At 45.8% G+C, this 21,200-nt stretch overlaps 1 long non-coding RNA gene across 1 annotated transcript; it reads right to left on the reverse strand.

Moving 5' to 3' along the window:
• Positions 1–13,277: 13,277 nt before the first annotated feature.
• Positions 13,278–21,200, reverse strand: LOC309643176. Its single transcript, XR_014253607.1, has 4 exons — positions 21,094–21,200; positions 19,863–19,960; positions 15,799–15,874; positions 13,278–13,398 (listed from the first exon to the last, which is right to left on the reverse strand). It is a non-coding gene; the product is annotated as an uncharacterized lncRNA (long non-coding RNA).

The raw sequence follows: 21,200 nt of genomic DNA on the forward strand, positions 1-21,200 counted from the left end.
AGACCGGTAATCAACTCCTCCTCTCTGCTCACCTCCTTGGGGTTACAGCAACCCCATCTCCAAACCCAAATCTGACCCTGGAGTGCCAAACTGGGAGTGGCAGGTGGGCTCTGCCGGTGCTTCAGCGCCCTCTGGAGGTTGTCTGCTCTAATGGCAACTCTCAGCCCTTCCTCCTCCTCCTTCCCTAGTCCTGGGGGCTGCCTTGGCCTCCTGCAGCTGCTGGCCTGAATTCATCTTTTTTCTCCAATTACAATGAAGTGTCTTACAGAGGTTTGGAATCTCTTGAAGAAGGAAGATCTTTTAGCCAATACACCTTAACCGTGAGAAGTTGGTTTCAAGAATGAACCTGAAATACTGTATTTTTCTCCTGATGATTCCAAGGAGAGACAGCTCAAGTTTTCTAAATCATAAGAAAAACCAAGGTAAATATGATATTCTGAGCCAGAGATGAAAAAGCAGTTTTTAGCACCCCCTCCTCGTGTCATATGACCGGGATTTAAATCAATCAACTGCCACTGGTTTTTAAATCAAGTGACCCAACTTTAAATCCATCAGCTGCTTCCCTGTAACTCACGTGACTTGGCTTTGAATAGTAAGAAATGCAGAGGTATAAAAATGATGTTCTGAACAATAAATGGAAAGACAACATTTTAGAAAGTTTTTTCCTTTTCGAATGGACCATTCATTGCCTACAGAATAAAGGATTCCCTTGGGGATTTCTTGAACTGTAAACACATACATTGTCTCCGTTGGCTTGATTGACTTAGATTTTGGGTTTTTTGTTGTTGTTGTTGTTGTTAACATCTTTATTGGAGTATAATTGCTTTACCTTGTTGTGTTAGCTTCTGCTGTATAACAAAGTGAATCAACTATTCGTATACATATATCCCCATATCCTCTCCCTCTTGTGTCTCCCTCCCACCTTCCCTATCCCACCCCTCTAGGTGGTCACAAAGCACTGAGCTGATCTCCCTGTGCTATATGCAGCTGCTTCCCAATAGCTATCTATTTCACCTTTGGTAGTGTATATATGTCCATGCCACTCTCTCACTTCATCCCAGCATACCCTTCCCCCTCCCTGTGTCCTCAGGTCCGTTCTCTACATCTACGTCTTTATTCCTCGGCAGCGACTCCTGCTAGGGACGGATACTTCCTTTTATGCTCAGGGAAATCCCCTAGTTTGAATATGATTTGAGATTGATCCTGTGAAACCATCAGAACTTCCCACCAGAGATAAATGAGGAGATTCTGGCCTTTATTAGTATGCATGATGAACACGGGTGTCTTGGCTGTACTTGCCAACCCTCCTATTTTACCCACCTATTTTTATCCACCATCCTCCCTGTGAGTACCTTTGACCAACCCTGAGTTCAGACTCCTGACCTATTACAGTGACTTTGTCAGCCTTTCTTTAAAAATGGACAGGTAATAAAACGAATTTAACCTAGAAGCAGCAGCTCAGTAAGGGAAATAAAATCATCAGAAGTTATCTAATCACAGCCACAGCCATCCAGGGCTCTGTCTTACCTGCTGGGTCATAAGAATGGGACCTTCCTAAACTTGAAGGGCATCCAATCAAATAAGTAAAGGTCTGCTCACCTCTGGCTCTTGGAGGGATTGCTAGGCACTCTACCCAGTGTATACTAACTGCAAAACACTATCATGGTTGTGAAACACCTATGTTCCAGGAAAGCTTTTTGGAGTGCATGGGGAAGGTTTCTTTTTGACATCAAGCAAAAAATAAATCACCAAGCTCTTTGAGCACAGGGGTTCTTAAGAGGGCAGTAGAAGGAAGGAATGGGCAGAAAAGACGATCTCCAGTGAAGTGAAGGCCGTTTTTCCAAAAGAGTAGGCTTTAGTCTCAGTTTAAGGAGAACACTTTTAAATAGCTGGGACAGCTCCAAACTGCAGTTTAGGGAACGAGTGCTTCAAAAGAACAGTGCTTTAAAAGTCCTGGCAAGGCAGCAAGAGGATGAAGAGTTGGTTTTGCATAGTTTTGAACACAGGAGTAAAGAAGCAGAGGCATCTCTGACTAAAAGGCCCTGAGATCCTATGGCATCAATGGGTCAGTTGCAGGGGCAGGGGGTGTGGGGGGCGATATTTCTCTCTCAACGTCTCCCAGGGCAGCCACCCTTCCCGACCCCACCCCCCCACTCCCTTCACCCTTCCTCCCTCCACTGTTGGGTCCCAAGGGACAGCACTTTTCAAGCTGGAGCCCTCAGGCACCATCTCTGCTGTCTGGATTCTTCCTGGAGCCTGGCAAGTTCTGGGACAGGAAGGCGGGTCTGCAAGGCCGCTGTGGTGCAGTCGGACCTGGAGGCCTGGAGGGGAACTGGAGCCCTGAAGCCCACCCACGTCCTTGAAGCCGAGGGAGCAACACATCCTCCTTACAGTACTTCTCAGGGGTCAGCGTGCTCCCCACCCGACGGTGATCCATACTCACTTGAGGCAGCAAGGACTGCCTCTAACTGGCCCCCTCGATTCCGCCTTAAGGGTCCTCGCACATGTGTGATAACGCAGGCCCAGATCTCTTTAGTCAGCTGAGGCCAGTGCTGCCGGCATCCCTCCAGTCCCATCCCCCAGCCCCTCCCTCTGGGACTGTATCTAATAGAAGAAAGAGCACAGAGGAATTGGCTGAATCAAGGGACCTGGGAGCCTGGGGATGAGGTTGAAGACCGAGAACCTAAGGCGCAATTACATATTATTGGAAACTCTTGTGGAGTGTGTGGGGGGGGGAGGTTAGGAGGCTGAGAGGTTGAGTCGACCTGCTGAGTCCAGCCCCAGGACACCACACAGCCCTGTCCCCCTTTCCCTGCCATCAGACAAGCGGTGCCGCAACTCCAGCCGGGACTCTGCACTTCCCCCTCCCTGATTCTCCAGAAGAGCAGGTGGCCCCCCTCTGAGGGCAGGGGCAAGACAACGGACCAAGTCCCCCTGCACTAAGGCGCTACTGGAATCTCTTCCTGAACAGCAGTGCTGGCTTGGAGCGAACCCGTGCACCGCCAAAATTGGTCTCGTCCTGCAGCTGAGGGACGCAGGCTTTAAGTCAGCTGCCTTGGCTTTAAATCAATCAGTCCCCCCTTTAAGTCAGGTGACCCGACTTAAAATCACTGTGTGCCCCTCAAGCCTGCCACTTCAAAAATTGGGAACTTCACTTTGATCCCAGCACCTCACACAGCTGAATGCACACTGTAGTCACCCCCAAGCCTGGCTTAGAGGCAGGATATAAGGTAAGGGGATGGGCTGCACACATGGTGAGGAGGGTGCACTTCATGTACCAGAAGGGTCCAGGTACTCTGGGTACAGCAAGCAGTGCACGATACAGCAGCTCCCTGGCAAAGCTGGTGATGCACAGGGGGAGCAGGCACACCCAGGCACGCAGACGTTCCAGGCCGGGAGCTGGGGCACAGCCAGCCGGGAGGGTGTGAAAGCCGAGGATCTGAGCCTTCTTGAGAAAGGCAGACACAGAGGATGGATGAGAAACAAAGACCAGATGAAACATGGATTTGAAACGCACACCCTGCTCTTGAAATTGGGGTGGGGTCAACCCAGATTTGAGTCTTCTTACGTCCCAGTACCTAGTGCTTTGGCATTTGCCCAATTACTTATAAAATGTGACTGATAATATCTAAACCATAGAATACTGCATTTGGAGTGGTTTTGCGTGTTTATGTTTCTATAGTGGAATAATCTTTTCTACAAGAAAAATGTACACAATCTGAAATAAATTCAAACCCCTCTTTAAAAAGTACTATATCGGACTTCCCTGGTGGCGCAGTGGTTAAGAATCTGCCTGCCAAGGCAGGGGACATGGGTTCGATCTCTGATCAGGGAAGATCCCACATGCCGCGCAGCAGCTAAGCCCATGGGCCACAACTACTGAGCCTGCAGACCACAACTACTGAAGCCTGTGTGCCTAGAACTGGTGCTCCACAACAAGCCCAGCAAGAGAAGCCACCGCAATGAGAACCCCGCGCACCGCAACAAAGAGTAGCCCCCGCTTGCCGCAACTAGAGAAAGCCTGGGCATAGTAACGAAGACCCAACGCAGCCAAAAACAAATTAATTAATTAATTAGTTAACTATTTTAAAAAGGTACTATATCCTTCAGTACAGCTTCTCTGGGAAGAACAGAGAGATGGCGTAGGAGAGTGAGAAAGACCAATATTTAGTGCACATCTCTCATGCAGCTGCTCTGCTGGCTCAGATAGATTTATCCCCACTTTACAAAGGAGGAAATAATCTCAGAGAGGTTTAGCAATTTTCCCAAAGCCAAACAGCTATGGAGTGGCAGAACCAAGATCTGAACCAAGTCTGTTACCTTCAAAGCCTAAGTCCTCATCACAACAAAACTCAATTAATATTTACATTTATCGAACTACATTGCAACCTGGGGAGTTCTTGGCACAATCCTGAATAAGAGTGAGAAAGAAAGAAATAGCATTGTTCCTACAGTCAACCCAAATTTTTGGAGCAGCTGCTAGATGCCTGGTCCTTTTTGGGGTTCAGCAGTGATAAAGACAGGAAGAGTCCTGCTTTCATGAACCACGTAGTGGGGAGGAGAGACGGGTGCAACTTGGGTGAGGGATTTCACGTTGCTGGACCTCTGTTTTGTCATCTGGAAAATGGGATGGGTGTTCCTCATTTTCTGGGATTGTCCAGCCCTCACATTCTCTAATTCCATAAAAAGCATTTGTTTTCCTGTTTCTTTAAAATTCATTCAGGCCGTGAGCTGTGATAAATGTTGTTACCTGCTCCCCAAAGCACTCTTTTCCCACCCTTTTCCTGTGATGAATGTTGTTAGCTGCTCCCCAAAGCACTCTTTTCCCACCCTTTTCCTGTGATCAGGTCTTTCCCGAAACATGACTCACAGTCAGTCAAGTCACAGAACCTAAGGGGCACCCAGCAGAAAAACTCCAACCCTTGCTTCCCAGGAGCTCTGCGGTCTACCTGCCAGGTAAACTTAACTCACCTGGCACAAGGTGGCCATCCCTGGTTTCACATCAACATGATCTCAGGCACAAACCTCCTTGTTTTTCCATTATGTCTTTAAGTTACTTGTTGAAACAACTGCACAAATATGACACAGATATAAAATCAGGCATCTTCTGCCCCCAGTGGCTACTAATAAATGATTTTCTGCCACTTTAATGATAAAGATAGAACATTTCAACATTCTACTACCCTTATTATTTGTCATTTTTGTTGATATTTCTATTGACTACATCTTTCAATATTTTAACAATGGAACATTTATTTAGGGTGTTCCAGACCCAGCCTTTAGTGGTAAATGTTTCGTTGTTATATTTCTATTATGTTTCCTTTCAAAATCATTATCCTATTTAAATGGATTAAGTCAATTCTATAGGCATTTATCTTATGATATTGATGAAATTGATACATAGAGGGCAGTAGTACAAGTTGATTGGACTTGAGAACCTCTATTAGCACAGTTAAGTATAAATATGATCTATATGTAAACCAAAGTACAGGCCGAGTGAGATTCTCTGACTTTTTTCCACTGTCTGCCCCTCAAGCCTGTGAGAAATGGACTATTTCTTGCCCTATCAGTAAACAAAGGATGTCACAGTCTTCAGCACTTGCAGCCCTCCAATGTGAGCCGGCGGACCCTGAGGCACTCAGGATATTCAAATACAGAATGCAGGCCCCAGAGAGCTGAGGTGCATATCAAAGGAAGGAATTCAGTAAGCCCAGGCAAAGAAAAGCGCCGCATTCCTCACCTTGGGAGAGCTGGTTTTCCTTAGTTAACAATCACCTTTGGATGTTCCCCATTACCTGCGCCAGTCCCCCGCCCTGTCCCCTCCCCCCAGTACTTTAGGTCAAGGAGAAAGGAGCGCAGAGGGACTCGGCTGAATAAGGGGCCTGCGCGCCTCGGGAGGAGTTTTCAGCCGCTTTCCCCGCAGTCGGGAAGAGGGGCGCTGACGCTGCAGCCGGACCCTGCGCCTCCCTTGCCCCGTTTCCCCTCAGGACGCTCAGGCCGACCCCCTCCTCACGCCCACCAGGCCTCGCGAGCCAGGCCGAGGGCAGGGGCGAGAGGAGGGACCGAAGTTCCCGGGTACCAGACGCTGGAGGCCGCTCTTTCTGCACAGCAGCGGCGGGTGGCAGCGAACCCCTGACCCTCAGAAGCTGGTCTTGTGCTGCCGCCCGGGCACCGGACCAGGCGGAGGGTCGGCGCCCACTTACCCGGCCCGCCGTTCCCGCGACTGTCATGGCTTCGGCCGCCGGGGCACCTCCAGAGCCGGCAGCCTCAGTGAGGTCGCCCTCCCCTCGGGCTCCGGGGCAGTTCCGTGAAGGCGGAGGGAAGAGACCCCGCCTGAGCCGGGAGTTCCAGCTCTGAGGAAACGCGGGCTCTGTTCAGCTCGCAGTGGGTGGGACCGCTCTGCCCCGAGGCCTTCCGGGAGGGAGCGGGGCGGCGGGGGAGGGAGACGCCAGGAGCGCAGGGCCCCGTCGGGGGTCCTGGAGGGGCGGCCCGGCCTGGGGGCCACGCCCACTGTGGCCGCAGCCCTGGCCTTTTTCCTGGAATCCTACACAAAAAAACTAGAAAGATACACAGTCTATAGTAAATACTCACAAATGATTGTTGCTGCTGTGCTCACTATTCTATTAAAGGTGTAAAATCCATAAAACACTTTAAGTTCAAAATTAAATGTGAATTTTTGCCTTTCTAATTATGTCTCTGATATTCACAGTTGTGGTTAATGAATCAGAGACTGTGGCATCACTAGTTAAAAATGAGCTTGTTAAAAAAATAGAACTCAGGCCCACCGGACCTACTGAATCACAATCTGCACTTTTACAATCTCCCCAGTGTACTCGTGTACCCATGAATAGTTGAAAGGTACATTTCTACCTCGACAGGTCTTTTCTCTATGAGAAATACACACATTTTATCCAGTTTGATATAAATAAAACACTCAAAAATGCATATGCCTGTGTTGAAACCATCATTTTATCGTTTCTTTTCCAGACAAGTATAGTCTCTATACTGGTTTTGTGGCTCACATGCCATACTCTTTTCTTGTAGTTAGAAATAAGGTAGAGAAAGTTACTTTGTAAAAATATATATATATATATATGTATTAGTGGATAATTGAAGACAGTCTTCTAAATTAAAACCTTCTCTTAACTTGCTGTTTTCTTCTTGGGTCATATTATGAACTCTTCCCGTGGCCACATGGCATGTGTACGTTGAATTTCAGGGACTGCTGACATTCCAGGATGTGGCCATAGATTTCTGTCAAGAGGAGTGAGAATGCCTGGACCAAGATCAATGGGAATTGTACAGGGATGTGATGTTAGAGAAGTATAGGGACCTGCTCTCCTTGGGTGAGGATACCTTCCTTCCAGAATTCCTTATCCAACCACAGGCTTTGCAGTCCTTCATTTGTAGAATGTCTCCTGGAATCTTCTGCTTCCTACAATAGGGTTTCAGATTGCAACGTTTCAGGAAAGATTGGGAGTTTGTGGGTATAATTTTTCTTATTCTTTTAAAATTGCAGCCTCCCTTTTAATATACTTTGTAACTGCTTGGAATGTGTCTATATGAACTGTGTACTATATGCTTCTGTTATAGTCCTAACAATATTTTATTGCCTTATTTTCTCTAACAATTTTCCATGGATTCTTTGGGCTTAAGGTATATTAAAAGGGAGACTGTGAATCTGGGACTTCCCTGGTGATGCAGTGATTAAGAATTCGCCTGCCAATGCAGGGGACCCGGTTCGATCCCCGGTCCGGGAAGATCTCACGTGCCACGGAACAACTAAGCCATTGGGCCACAACTACTGAGTCTGCACGCCACAACTACTGAAGCAGGTGTGTCTTGAGCCCATGCGCCATTTATTTTTGGGAGAATAAAACCACTTCTGAGTGATTAAAATTTAGGCCAGCTAGTCAAAATGCTTTATCACCTGTTCTTCTAAAACACTGGTCAATGGAACAAGTTTTCCTAGGGATAACAGTGTAATTGTATTCTGGAGTTCATATGGGCAATATGGTTTATGACCTTGATGCTGGATCACGACATTTCAACGGTATAACTGCTATTAATTGTCTGTTTGTTCAACGATTAAAGTCTCACGTGATCTGAGTTCAGACTGGAGTCATCCTGGTTGGTTTCTGTCTATTGCAGATTTCTTCCAGTATGAAAGGACAAGAGCAATACGGCTTCCTTTACAAAATGTCTTCAAACTAAATGATGATATAATCTACATTCAATTAATTTATACATACCCTACTGTAGAACAGGGTTCGTTACGCTGGCAGAGCCCGGTAATTATGTAAAACTGAAACTTTTTCTGCACTGGTTCAAGTCCTCTTCCTAAGAATATGTTTATAATCAACATTCTTTCACAAATTACCCAATTTAATTCACCATAGCATTCCTCATATTAACTAAATGGAAAATCTTAGGCTATATACAAATCCAGAAAGGGCCAAAAATCATCAGCCCCCATGCATGATTACAACCCATTGCTGAGGCATTCAAATTACTTATTAAATAACCACTAAGTCCATCAACATCATCAATTTATATATTATTGCCCCAATGCTAGCCTTAACCCTGGCTCTCAAAACATGAATTCCTCTTCCCATATCTTATCCACTAATTAGTATAAATGTAGGCATATTATTTCTATTAGCCATATCACACCTAGCCATTTATTCCATCCTCAGATCTGGATGAACTTCACATTCAAAATACTCACTCACTGGAGCTCCAGGAACAATAGCACAGAGGATCATCTCATATGAAGTAATGTAGCAGTTATTCTATTCTCAGTCTTACTGGTAAATGGATCATTTACACTTTCAACAGTAATTACTACACAAGAATACCTATGACTAATTTTCTCCTGACCCCTACCCAGAATTTGATTATCTCTGCAGTAGCAGAAATCCAGTGAAGCCCCACTTGATTTAACAGAAGTAGAATCAAAACCTGTACATGTCTTCAATGTAGAAAATGTAGCAGGCCCATTCACCGCGTCCTTCCTAGAGAATATGTCAATTTCCCTATAATAAACGTTTCCACAGCAATCTATTTTTAGGAGCATTCGACAATCCCTAGGTGCCAGAATTATAGATTCTTTCATCTTGTAAATATAGTTTTCTTTAAAAAATAATTTTTATAGTTTTACTACCTTTAAACAAAATGTACTCCATTGCTTTGGAATATTCCTTCATAGGAGCGTGCATGGTTCATTTCTGCATCCGTCTGTGATGGCCTTCAGGTTCTTTCAGGTTTGGCTCCTGTGGCTGCAAGTCCATGTCCGTGTGTCCTGGTGCAGGGCTGGTGGGTTTGTGTTCAACTGGGAGGAGCACTGTGGGTCTCTGTGCACGGACTTCGCTATCTGAGGCCCGATTGCTTCAGAAGTGGTTGCATCCCCCCGTTGCGTACCAGGCTTTCCATTGCTCCACATCCTGCTGATATTTGATACTATGTCTTTCGTGTCTGCCATTCTGGTAGGTGTATGCACAGTATTTTTCTTATGGCTTTAATCCCTCTGTTGTTAGTGAAGTTGTGCATTTTTTGGTATTCATGGATTATTTCCTGTTGTTTTTTAAAAAGTTTTAAAAATTGTGGTCTGGTACACATAACATAAAATGTACTATCTTAACAATTTTTAAGTGCACATTTCAGGTTCAAGAAGTAATTCACACTGTTGTGCAAACCTGACCACCATCATCCTCCAGAACTTTTTCATCTTGCAAAATTGAAACAGTCCCCATTAAACACTCACTCCCCATTGTCACTCCCTCAGCGTCTGGCCCTCAACATCCTACTTTATGTCTCTATATTTCTGACTGCTCTAGGGGCCTTGTATGAGTGGATCAAGCACTGTTTGTTTTTTTTGTGTCTAGCTTACATCACTGAGCATGATGCCCTCAAGGTTCATCCCTGCTGCATCCTGTGTCAGAATTGACTTCCTTTTTAGGCTGAGTAGCATTCCCTTGTATTGATGGACCGTGTTTTTCTTCTCCATTCATCCATTAGTGGCCACATGTAATATCTACATTCATTTCTACTGTCATAATATATGTGGAAGAAAATCAGAAAGTCCTATGCATCAAAAGTCATTTGCCATTAACTTTTTCTTAAACTTTTTGTTGTGGAAAACATCAAGGCTAAGAAAAGGGAAAAATACATGTCAGCTTCACTTGTGTTCAGGAATTAATGTTTTACGGATTCACTTTATTCCCTGTGTGTGTGCTATGCGTGTGCATTTGCCTGTTTGCATACATATGCTGTGCATGTGCATAGGTATGTGAACTTGCACACATTAGTGTGTGCATGGGCATATGGTTGCATGTGTGTTCACATGCTAGTGTGTGAATATATTTGTGCTGTGCACGTGCATATGTTTGTGTGTGTGCTGTGCCTGCCTGTGCGCACACCTGTGTGTTTGCTGGAACCACTTGCAAGTTGGCTGCAGACTGAATTGTGCCCCAGATATATCCGCACGCAGCTGCTCTAACAATCCTGCGTAGCCACGTAAAGGTCACAGATCTCAGGGATTTAAATGGATGGAGCAGGATATCCTGACACAGAGTTTGTCTTCCAATGACTGTCACTGTCTCAGTAACATCCTTCACACCTTCTTTAAGCCGCATTCAGGGTCCAGTTTAGACTCCCATTACATTCAGTCACCTGTCCCAGGTCCCCTAAAGCAACAATGTCACCGTTGGAGAGCCCGGCCAAGGCTGGGGGTGCCCCTTCTGTTGGCCTGGCCTCCAGGCCCTGCCCTTGGCTCCTGTTTCCTCATATCTCAGCCAGGCCCCGACTTGGATCGGGCCGCCACCTCTTTCCTCACAGGGTCCCATCGCCCAGTCAAGGGGGTTCATTCTCCCCCTAAACACAGCATCAGGAGTTGGGGGCTGACAGTCCACACTGGGTCTCCTTCATGTGAGACCCTGTGCTGTTGAAAGAGCAGGCACCCTGCCCTCGGGGGTGGGGGACTGGGGGGCGACATGCGGCCCACGATGGGCAGGCGGGTCTCCGGGTGGGGCGAGCCAGTGTGCAAGGAGTTCCGCGGTGGGTTCTCCTCTCCAACGGCTTCTGTGCCCCTACCTCTCCCCGTGCCTCCCCTCGAAGACAGCGCGGTGCCCGGGTTGGGAACCATGGGAGCCGTCAGCCACCGCCCCCTCTACACACACACACACACGCACACGCACACGCACACGCACACGCTGCAGGGAAGCAGGACCTGAGTGCAGGGCTCTCAGCGGCCCTGAGCGCCCCGCCCGGAATCGGCCAGCCGAATGGACAGACCGGATCTCCCGGCCCGGACCATGCAGGACTCTCCTGACCTGGCTTGCAGTGTGGCCACCTCCTTCTGGAAGCCTGGGAGTCTGGAATCAGGCCACTTCTTGTCTGTCCTGGCAGCAGACTGGGCTGCACTCTAAGAAGTTCGTGGCTCGCCCGTGGATCCTGACCATCAGGTGGCCAGAGAAATTGGGAACATTTCTGTTTTACCTGTTGAAATGTTTAATGACAAAGATTTTGTTCAGTTTCCTGACGTGGGTGTCCAAAGATGAGAGACCCATGTGTGTGATCTGTACCCCCTATGAGATCAGCCCTAAGCTAGTTTAAACATGATCAAGTTGTGTCTACATGGTAGATTTAGACCTCTGCATGTCCTGTCTACTGATTATGTTTAGAGCTGACCATGTGTTGTCTATAATAAGAAGATTTAGACCTGACCATGTTCTGTGTACGCTAGGACTATGGGGACCTGGGTAGAGACCCGGCCTGGCCTCAGTACTGGGAAGCTCCGTGCCTGCATCTGAATGTCAGTGCTTAGATGTCTAGGGTCTGGAGATGAGGTGGGCTTGTCTACATAACAGCCTCTCTTCTGAGTGTGGTGACCTGGTCCTCCCAAGGGTCAGTGCTATGGTCGGGGCCTTAGTCTTAATCCCTGCCAAGGTTCACCTTCCCTGGGGCTCATGGAGAATCCTCAGGAGGACTACCTGGCAATAATTCCAATTTACCAGCACGTGCATGGTGCATAGGGAAGCAGGTTTAGCTGCTGAATTGATTGCAGGGCACGCAGATCGGGCAAAAGGCCGATGGGTGACAGCTGAGGCTGCTGCTGAGCTCTCCCTCCAGTCTACCGTCCCTACTCAGCAGAGTCCAGAGCTGCCCCTCGGCTTTCTGCCCTGCTCTCCTGTATGTTTTCTCAGCATGTAAGTGAGACGAGAAAGGACTGAACATGCCAGCACCAGGGTCGTGTGTTCAACTCTAGTATGAAAGCTGTACAAACAGTTAAAATCACACAGAACCAAAGTGAGGACAGGAGGACTCCTCTGGGCCAAGTGTGGGGAAAGGAGACCCACCTGACACTTTTTCCCATCCCAGGAGGTCCCAGGGACCCAGCTTGTTTCCACATTGGGGGAGCCCCCTGCAGAGCCATGGTGTCCTGACCAAGGGGACGTGTGACCCCAGGTGCAGGGTCTGGGGAGGTGAGGTCACCCTGGGACTGTGGACATGTGACCCAGGTGGAGGGGTCTGGGGAGGTGGGTCACCCTGGTGAGTGTGGATGTGTGGCCCCAGGTATAGGGTGCGGGGACTGTGTGGGTCTCACCATACCTGCATGGGTCAGGATCACATGGATGGGGAGACCGCATATGCGCTCTTTGCCTGCAGTGTGTCCTGTCCCCTTTGAGATTTCCAACCTCTGCATTAAGGGTGTTGTCCTGATTAACCTGTGGTTCCTTTTCTTCTCTTCATCTTGTCACAAACATATGAGGTCAAGAATGTTCGAGTGGGTTGCTGCTCTGTGTTCCGGTGAGTGACAACACTTGGTGGTATCGTATTAATACTATAGCATATCATATGTCTAATCTATGGGGGTCACCACTGCCTGGGTCCCCCTGGACAGAGGTCAGGTGAGCACAGACTAGCCCCCCCTAAGAATGGTCTCCCACGTGCTCTGTGAGGGTACCGTGATGGCCCCTAAGGTAGGGGACTGTGTCTGGGCCTCCGACATTTGTGATGAAGGGGAGTCGAAATGGAATCTCAATTAACAAGACATTATTTTAAGAATTTATTTTAAGTGAAATAAAACACACGTCACATACCCTTTACCATCATCACCATTTTAAGTGCACGTTTCTGAGGCATCAGATAGATTCACTTTCTCGTGGAGCCATCACCACCATCACTAGAACTTTTCGTCCTGCAAAACCAAAATTCCACAACCATGAAAGTCTCATTCCCCATTCCCTCCCACTGCCCCTGGCACCGATAGCCACTTCAGTCCCTGAGTTGTCGACTCCAGGGCACCCACTGGAGTGGAATCCTGCAGTGTTTGCTGACGGGTCATTTTGGAAGAGCTGACTTTCAGTCTGAAGCGCTGCCTGTTCGCATCTGAAGAATCTGCATTTAAGGAGAGGGTGTATGAGGAAGGGGGTGTATGCGGGACAAAGGTGTCCGGGGTGCAGGTGAGCCAGGACCTGACCAGCTGCCTTTTGGGTCCTCTGGTCCCATCTCTTGGTCTGTGCCTCATCTGCATCATCACTGTCCCCGCTGGCACCGCTGGGGTGTTGTTGTCTGAATGAGAGTCCCCTGGTGCCCCTGTTCTCCTCCCCTCCTCCTGCTGGTTGCGGAGGGAACTGCTTGCTGTGTGGTCTCTACTCCTGAGGCATGAAGGACCCTGTAGCATGGACCTGCAGAGTGTGAGGTGTGGTCCCAAGAGCATGGGGCCCACATAGGACACGACATCGGGCCGTGACAAGTGCTAGGGCTGCCTCATCACTGACAGGGAATGTTGCCCAGATCCTGCTCCAGAGGGCGTGGTGGGTGGCCTGGGACCCTAGAGGCCCCATTCCTATACTGGAGCTTGGAGAGTGCATCCCCATGGGCTGCAGATTCACCCCATATCTAAGACATATCCCTCTGTCCTGTCTTTGAACTCAGGAAAACGAGCTCTCTTGTCCACAACATAGGCCTGGTCCTGTTGATATTAGGATTCTTTAAGTTAGGCGTCCTGGGATAGCAGTTTCTTTTAGGCCTGAGAAGGAACAACTCCGGAGTGTACAACAATTTCAGATGAAACTAATATTCAATGACTATCCCTAACTACTCGGTTGTTGACTTCTATTAGTCATTATTCTCCTGGTTTTAGCTCTGATGTGGGGATTACAGAGGAGTCAACATTTAAATCTTCGTAATCTGTGTATTTGTAGCTTCAGTATCGTTACTGACCCATAGTTTTTATGGTTTGGGAAGAGTTATTGATTTCATGTATCATGTAAAGGATACACAATGATGATAGGGCATTTAAGATTACAATAATAGCTAGTAAATTGTTCACAATTTCTCTACCTGTGCATCTATTGTATGCATATGAGTTTAGATGTCAATATTAGTGAAATGATATAGAGGACTAGAGAACTTATTTTAAAAATCACTATTAATGTGTGAGGAAGAAAATGTAAAAGTTCTTCCATAATCGGTGATGTTGTATCTTGAGAGCCTAGATGAAATTGATATGCCTTAGTCATATACAGGATTTTAGCCTATCATTTAACTTTGACAAAGCTACCTCACTTTTTACTTTTATCTCATTTATTGAGGAAGACATAATTGTTATGGTGTTGGCTTGAAACTGGTTGAAAAGGACTTGAGTCCTTCCTTATTTTACATTTACATAGGTAGGATCTTGAAACGTAGGATATGGTGGAGGACATCCGTGTAACCATTCTAGGTTAGGAGTAGCAATTCCCACTGCTAAGACTTCTTGTTTAGACACAAATGCTTTTCAAAGTATGAAGATTATTAGCATTACTGCTGCTACTGAGATGAATGAGCCTAAAGACAAAATATTTCATGTTGTGTGTGCCTCAGGGTACTCAGACTAACGTAGTGACATCCCTGAGAGGCCACGAAAGTGCTGCAGGAAGTCATATTTACTACTACAAATATACTTGTGAGGTGAATTTTTGCTCATGCTGAGTTAACTGTATAACCTAAGAATAGTGGGAATCAGTGTAGAAAGCCTCCTATAATAGTGAAGACTGCTCCCATGGACATTAGGTCATGGAAGTGTGCTACTACATAGTATGTATCCTGGAGGACAATGTCTGGGGATGAGTTGGCTAAGATGATTCCTGTCAAACCACCTACTGTAAAAAGAAAAACTAAAGCCTAAAACTCATAATATAGTAGGAGGTCATATAGTATTACCTCCGTGAACAGTTGCTAACCAGGGACTTCCCTGGTGACGCAGTGGTTAAGAATTCGTCTGCCAATGCAGGGGACACGGGTTCGAGCCCTTGTCTGGGAAGATTCCACATGCCGCGGAGCAAAAAGCCCGTGTGCCACAACTACTGAGCCTGCCCTCTAGAGCCCGCAAGCCACAACTACTGAAGCCCACGCGCCTAGAGGCCGTGCTCTGCAACAAGAGAAGCCACTGCAATGAAAGGGCCGCACACCGCAACGAAGAGTAGCTGCCGCTCACCGCAACCAGAGAAAGCCCATGCGCAGCAACCAAGACCCAACTCAGCCAAAAAAAAAAAAGAAAAGAAAAGAAAAAGAAAAATTAAATAAAGAGTTGCTAATCAGCTAGATACTTTTACTCCTGTAGGGATAGAAGTAATTACGGTAGCTGATGCAAAGTATGCTCCTGAGTCCACAGCTATCCCTATGGTAAACATATGATGGGCCCACAAGAGAACTCCTAAAAAACCAGTGGACATGACTCATACTATTCCCAGATAGCTGAAAGGCAATTTTTGTCCTAAATAGTAGGTAATGCTATGTGAGTTTATAACAAACCCTGTTAGGCCATGAATACAGACTTCAGGGTGAGCAAAGTATCAAAAGAGGTGTTGGTATAGGATTCGGTCTCCTCCTGCAGGGTCAAAGAAAGTAGTGTTTAGATTTCTATCTCTTAACAGCATGGCAATTCTGGCTGCTTGGACTGAGATTGGTAATTATAGTAATATGGCTATAGTTGGGGAAGATTAAACAAATAATGGTGTTTGGTATTGGGATATGACTGCTGGTTTTGTATTAAAGACAATAGTAATAAAAGTAATAATACCAAGAATTGAGGAGACACCTGCTAAATGTAAGGAGAAAACAGTTAGGTCGCCAGAGGCTCCTGCATGGGCCAGATTGCAGGCTAGAGCTGAATACACCGTCCCACTGGTACCAGAACCAGCTTCTACTATTGGTGATATGAGTAGGAGTAAGAATGATGGGGGAAGTAGTCAAAAGTTTATATGATTTATTGGGGGAAATGCTACTTCAGTTGTCCGAGTTATTAATGGCCCAAGTCAGTTTTCAAAGCCTGCAATCATAACGGGTACAGCTATAAAGAAAATTATTACAAGTGCAGGGACTGTTATGACAACCTTACAGATTTGGGCATCTCCAAGTAGCGGTCCAGGTCAGCATAGCTCAGCCTGGATTAATATAATTAAGGTGCTGCCTGCTACTCCAGCTCAAGCACCAAATAGTAAATATAAAATGCCGATATCTTTGTGATTTGTTGAAAATAATCAGCAGTGTATGAACAGAGGTAAAATGACTGAGTTAGAATTAGACTGTAAATCTAAAGACAGAGATTGAGCCCTCTTTCTGGCAAACCCTGTGGTGAATCAACAAATTGAATTGTAACTTCAGAGAAGCAGCTTCAATTCTGCCAGTGATTATCCTGCCTTTTTTTTTTTTTTTCTTTTTTTCTTTCTCAAATGAAGGAGAAGTAGACTGAAGTCAGTTGACTAGAGGATTTGCCTGTTAACTAAAGTTTCCTGGGGTTAAAACTCATCAATCTCGTAAAGATTTGGCTTCAATACAGTGTTTGCTTTACATTCAATTGATGTAGAATAAAGTCTTGCAATCCTTATTTTTAGGAATTAAGTAAATTTCACTTGTTTAAGGTTTTGAAAGCTCTTGGTCTGAACTAACCTAAATTCCTAGTCCAGCACCGATAGAATGGGTGTTGTGTGTAGTAACCGTGTGGGTATTATGATTGGTAATGATAGGAAGGTTATTTCTTTGTATGTTCAAATTGCTTTGTGTTTGTGTTGTTTAATGAAGGGAATATAGTTAGTGATGTGGAGTATGTTAGCTGCAAGTAGAAATATATGCTGAGGACTGCTATGATGGCTATTAGTGTTGGTAGAATGATGTTGTCGTTTTTGTTATCTCTTGGATAATTATTCATTTGGGTAGAAAGCCTGATAGTGATGGGCGATGTCCTAATGATACTATAATGGTGAGGAAAATGATTGTGATGGGAGGTGTTTTATCTCATGTGTGTGATAATGATACTCCTGTAGTACATGATCTGGGCATAAATAAGAAGAAGACAGTGTTGTTATGATATAAATTAGTATGGTTAGGATTGTTATAATCTGAATATACATTATAATAGCTGTTATTCATCCTATATGGGCAATTGATGAGGAGGGTGTAATATTTTCCAGGTGAGTATGGCGAAGTCTGCCTCAGCCTCCAGCTATGATTTATAATATCACTATGATTAATAGTATATTTAGGTTGATGGAAGGTGACCTGTGGTATAAAACTGATAGGGGTGCAATTTTGTCATGTTGATAGCATCAGGTCTGCTGTTCATGGGATGCCTCGTGTGACTTCAGGCACTCAGAAGTGAAATGGGGAAAGTCCTACTTTTGTGACAAGGGCGATTGTCATGAGGGTGGATGCTGCTGGATTAAAGATTCTTGTTATTCATTGTGCTCTTTGACCAGAGTATATTAGATTAATGATAATAGCCATTATAAGTAGTATTGATGTGGTGGACTGTTTTAGGAAATATTTGTTGGATGCTTCTGTAGCTTATGGGTTCATGTTTTTTATTAGAATGGGGATACCATTAACCAGTGTGAGCTTGTTATACAATTATATTTCCTGAGAAAATGGTCAGTAGAATGATGGTAAAAACAATGAGAGTTTATTAGCACAGGAAGGATATACAAAAATATTTTTGGGGTATGGGCCTGTAGCTTACTTAGAGAACTTTACTATATAGCATGTGGTGTAATGTGGTAGGTAGCATGGAGAATGTAAAATTATTAGGAAGAATTCAATTCCAGGAATCAGAGCATTGAAACCTCTAAGATTTACTCTATCAAAGTAACTCTTTTGTCAGACATATTTCTTAAATTTGTGGTGGGTTGCCTGGTATGATGACAAGTAGTGAAAACTCTCATATACATAAGATTAATGTTAGTCGTAAAAACACTTTTCATAAGAGATGTATGCGTTGATCATATCAAAATTGTAGGTAGGAGGCTCAAATTCATAGAAAGGAGATTGTTAGATGAGTTTTAATGATGACTTGGGCTGTATATAATTCTGGCACCTAGGGATTGTCGAATGCTCCTAAAAATAGATTGCTGTGGAAATTTTATTATAGGGACATTGACATATTCTCTAGGAGGGACGGGGTGAATGGGCCTGCTACATTTTCTACATTGAAGACATATACAGGTTTTGATGCTACTTCCGTGAAATCAAGTGGGGCTTCGTTGGATTTCGGCTACTGCGGAGATAATCAAATTCTGGGTAGGGGTCAGGAGAAAATTAGTCATAGGTGTTCTTGTGTAATAATTACTGTTGAAAGTGTAAATGATCCATTTATCAGTAAGACTGAGAATAGAATAACTGCTACATTACTTCATATGAGATGATTGTGCTATTGCTCCTAGAGCTCCAGTGAGTGAGTATTTTGAATGTGAAGTTCATCCAGATCTGAGGATGGAGTAAATGGCTAGGTGTGATATGGCTAATAGAAATAATATGCCTACATTTATATTAATTAGTGGATAAGATATGGGAAGAGGAATTCATGTTGTGAGAGCCAGGGTTAAGGCTAGCATTGGGGTTAAGGCTAGCAAGAGAAGCCACCGCAATGAGAAGCCCGCGCACCGCAACAAAGAGTAGCCCCCGCTTGCCGCAACTAGGCAAAGCCTGCGCATAGCAACGAAGACCCAACGCAGCCAAAAACAAATTAATTAATTAATTAGTTAACTATTTTAAACAAAAGTACTATATCCTTCTGTACAGCTTCTCTGGGAAGAACAGAGAGATGGCGTAGGAGAGTGAGAAAGACCAATATTTAGTGCACATCTCTCATGCAGCTGCTCTGCTGGCTCAGATAGATTTATCCCCACTTTACAAAGGAGGAAATAATCTCAGAGAGGTTTAGTAATTTTCCCAAAGCCAAACAGCTATGGAGTGGCAGAACCAAGATCTGAACCAAGTCTGTTACCTTCAAAGCCTAAGTCCTCATCACAACAAAACTCAATTAATATTTACATTTATCGAATTACATTGCAACCTGGGGAGTTCTTGGCACAATCCTGAATAAGAGTGAGAAAGAAAGAAATAGCATTGTTCCTACAGTCAACCCAAATTTTTGGAGCAGCTGCTAGATGCCTGGCCCTTTTTGGGGCTCAGCAGTGATCAAGACAGGAAGAGTCCTGCTTTCATGAACCACGTAGTGGGGAGGAGAGACGGGTGCAACTTGGGTGAGGGATTTCACCTTGCTGGACCTCTGTTTTGTCACCTGGAAAATGGGATGGGTGTTCCTCATTTTCTGGGATTGTCCAGCCCTCACATTCTCTGATTCCATAAGAAGCATTTGTTTTCCTGTTTCTTTAAAATTCATTCAGGCCGTGAGCTGTGATGAATGTTGTTAGCTGCTCCCCAAATCACTCTATTCCCACCCTTTTCCTGTGATCAGGTCTTTCCCGAAACATGACTCACAGTCAGTCAAGTCACAGAACCTAAGGGGCACCCAGCAGAAAAATTCCAACCCTTGCTTCCCAGGAGCTCTGCGGTCTACCTGCCAGGTAAACTTAACTCACCTGGCACAAGGTGGCCATCCCTGGTTTCACATCAACATGATCTCAGGCACAAACCTCCTTGTTTTTCCATTTTGTCTTTAAGTTACTTGTTGAAACAACTGCACAAATATGACACAGATATAAAATCAGGCATCTTCTGCCCCCAGTGCCTACTAATAAATGATTTTCTGCCACTTTAATGATAAAGATAGAACATTTCAACATTCTGCTACCCTTATTATTTGTCATTTTTTTGATATTTCTATTGACTACATCTTTCAATATTTTAACAATGGAACATTTATTTAGGGTGTTCCAGACCCAGCCTTTAGTGGTAAAGGTTTCGTTGTTATATTTCTATTATGTTTCCTTTCAAAATCATTATCCTATTTAAATGGATTAAGTCAATTCTATAGGCATTTATCTTATGATATTGATGAAATTGATACATAGAGGGCAGTAGTACAAGTTGATTGGACTTGAGAACCTCTATTAGCACAGTTAAGTATAAATATGATCTATATGTAAACCAAAGTACAGGCCGAGTGAGATTCTCTGACTTTTTTCCACTGTCTGCCCCTCAAGCCTGTGAGAAATGGAATAGTTCTTGCCCTATCAGTAAACAAAGGATGTCACAGTCTTCAGCACTTGCAGCCCTCCAATGTGAGCCGGCGGGCCCTGAGGCACTCAGGATATGCAAATACAGAATGCAGGCCCCAGAGAGCTGAGGTGCATATCAAAGGAAGGAATTCAGTGAGCCCAGGCAAAGAAAAGCGCCGCATTCCTGACCTTGGGAGAGCTGGTTTTCCTTAGTTAACAATCACCTTTGGATGTTCCCCATTACCTGCGCCAGTTCCCTGCCCTGTCCCCTCCCCCCGGTACTTTAACTCAGGAAGGAAGGAGCGCAGAGGGACTCGGCTGAATAAGGGGCCTGCGCGCCTCGGGAGGAGTTTTCAGCCGCTTTCCCCGCAGTCGGGAAGAGGGGCGCTGACGCTGCAGCCGGACCCTGCGCCTCCCTTGCCCCGTTTCCCCTCAGGACGCTCAGGCCGACCCCCTCCTCACGCCCACCAGGTCTCGCGAGCCAGGACGAGGGCAGGGGCGAGAGGACGGACCAAAGTTCCCGGGAACCAGACGCTGGAGGCCGCTCTTTCTGCACAGCAGCGGCGGGTGGCAGCGAACCCCTGCCCCTCAGAAGCTGGTCTTGTGCTGCCGCCCGGGCACCGGACCAGGCGGAGGGTCGTCGCCCACTTACCCAGCCCGCCGTCCCCGCGACTGTCATGGCTTCGGCCGCCGGGGCACCTCCAGAGCCGGCAGCCTCAGTGAGGTCGCCCTGCCCTCGGGCTCCGGGGCAGTTCCGTG

This window comes from Balaenoptera physalus, assembly GCF_965194825.1.
Source record: "Balaenoptera physalus genome assembly, chromosome: 14".
Classification (NCBI taxonomy): Eukaryota; Metazoa; Chordata; class Mammalia; order Artiodactyla; family Balaenopteridae; genus Balaenoptera; species Balaenoptera physalus.